General features: G+C 35.5%; 1 non-coding gene across 1 annotated transcript; it reads right to left on the bottom strand.

Annotated features, from left to right (window-relative positions):
• Positions 1-1,722: 1,722 nt before the first annotated feature.
• On the bottom strand, positions 1,723-1,804 carry TRNAS-AGA (transfer RNA serine (anticodon AGA)). The gene has a single exon. It is a non-coding gene; the product is annotated as a tRNA-Ser (tRNA).
• Positions 1,805-2,606: the final 802 nt, after the last annotated feature.

Raw genomic sequence — 2,606 nt, 5'->3', positions numbered from 1 at the left:
ATTCTCCTTAGTTATAACCTTTGTAACTAAATAGGCTTTAAATCATTCAAGATTACCATCAGCCTTCATCTTTATTTTATAAATCTATTTGCAGCCTATAACATGGTGTGACCGATGTGGAGGAACCAAGTACCATTCAAGAGGAGAGAATTAAATTTATTTGCCATTATTGAGCACCACTGGGGATGTTTGTTAGGCTCTTGGTCGCGATTAAATTCAACAAGGAAAGCAGAAGGCATAAGATATTTAGTACTGAGGGAACACTTTAAGTTTAAGGGTTTCATCTTGAAATCGTGTTACCATATGATAGACATGAGCAAAAGTGGCACTATGAGAAATTACCTCTTTACTGGAGCTACTCATATGCACCCCCAGTAATGAGGCACCTTTACAAGATGTAGATCTACCAAAGAACAGGCTGACACAATTTTTAAGGAAAACTATGTGCTTTAGTTTTGGGCTAATTTTTGTGAGAAATGTGGGTATATGTTTTTCAACTATGAGTTTAAATTTTTTGAAACATAGCAACGTATGAGAGAAAATACATCGACTAACAATCATAGTGCCAAACATTTTTATCGGCAATTTCTCGTTTTTCAAAAACTCATGAGAAATTGAAAAAATTTCATAAATCTTGCATTTTTTCGGCAAAATCTCGGCAATAAAAAAATAAATTTTAAAATATAAAATTTTATGAAAATATTAATAAAAATTATTTAAAAATAAAAAATACATGATTTTTTCATGATAAATAGCTGTTTAAAACATAAATATCGCATTTAAATCATGGTATTTATGTTTTTTTTCATAAATCTTGCGATATTTTGAAAATCTCGTGAGAAATTGCTGTTTTAAACTTTCAGGCAATTTATCGCGATATTATCACGAGATTTTCATAAATCTCGCGATATTTGTCACTATGCTAACAATAAATAACATTTAAACCCCTCTCTTGACCCCACAGGGAATGGACCCCATAAATGATAATGCATGACTGCAAAAAGGTTTGGAAACAAAGGAGATTTTGCGATCAAATAATGTTCACAAATTTAGCAAGAGATTCCCACGTTGTGGCCAATCTATAACTCATTTACATTTCCTGTTTTTAACGGTAAGAGCGTTTGATGATTTTGGATCTGAATTGGATTCGGGATCTCTAACAGTTTCATTTTGGTAGTGTAGTCGCTTAAACAGCTATTCATTAAACTAGGCACTCCTATCATCCACATCAACCATAGGTCTTTGGGGATGCTTCGGTCCAAGGATTTGGTCATATACCAAAATGTTTGGCTCAAGATAGAGAGTGAGTGAGTGATAACTGAAAATAACACACAAGCAAAGTTCATTCTTTTTCCATATTTTGCACTTTTTCTTTCAAATTGTCATGTTAATATCGATATATAAATGTGATATTTTCAAAATAAGCAATATTTTTGGAAATGTCACGTTCTTTTGGGACATTTGTCACATAGGTTGGCTGCACCGGCTGGTACATATAGCGGCTGTGATCCGGAACCAAGCCTTGTAGACTTGAGCTCAGACTAATTGTCTGAGCCCAATTGATCCTAGCCTAGGTCATCGGTCAATAAACCAGGTTGCATTTTTGCCCAACTTAGGCCACAGAATACTGAAAGAATGTTATAAACAATAATAACAAATTAGATAAGCTTCAATTTTATTTGGTAAGATCTGGCAAAAAGCGTAGACTATTTTAGAGGAAAACGTGGACGGCAGGATTCGAACCTGCGCGGGCAAAGCCCACATGATTTCTAGTCATGCCCGATAACCACTCCGGCACGTCCACTGATGATGATTATAGGAGGCTATAATTTTTATATACTTTATCTAAGATTCGGCAATCTGCGTTGACAATGATATAAACTAATCCAAAATCTGTTTAGACGTCGGTAATACCAAATCTTACATTGTTGCACATATGCACATAGTATGACTGGATATGCACTTGGACCTTTACCAGATCTAGGTCCAGCTAACTTCCTACACTTGCTGCATGGGTCTAAGTTTTTACAAGTTAACTGGATTGGAGTTTTACTAGTTTCGAAGACCACACACATGACCACATTTTGTATCTGGATGGAGAATACCTGATCTAGCTAAACAGCTATGAGTTGGTCGACAGTACCGAATCCAGACATTGACATCCGCATCTATCCCAGGCTGTCACATTAGACCCAGACCCAAAGTTTATACATTATTAGGATGGGACATATTGAGGCAAGTTTTGATCGAGTGAGATATGGATATCCGACCAAAGGGGGCTCATGGATATCCGTGTGGAGCCGGAGTATGAGGGCTGTATAAGTTGGACCCTTCAGTATGGAGTTTTCAGGCCACAATAATTTAATAAAATGCATAATTTTAAAATTGGCACCAAAGTGTTCAACAAAAATGCCACCTATGTTTTGAATTTTTTTTAAAAATCCACCTGAACTTTGTACAGTATATTGAATAGTAATGATAGGGTGCTCTGTTTGCACCAACTCCCACCTAATAGAAGCTTTAGATTTTAAAATTTCTTGAACTTTTTTGTTGATTAGACCCTGTAGATACGATCTACAAGCATTATTTAGTAGAAAACAAGTTTT

This window comes from Nuphar pumila, chromosome 7 (genome assembly GCF_984573655.1).
Source record: "Nuphar pumila chromosome 7, dmNupPumi1.hap1.1, whole genome shotgun sequence".
NCBI classification, from domain to species: domain Eukaryota; kingdom Viridiplantae; phylum Streptophyta; class Magnoliopsida; order Nymphaeales; family Nymphaeaceae; genus Nuphar; species Nuphar pumila.
This window is presented reverse-complemented; position numbering and strand designations above follow the sequence as displayed.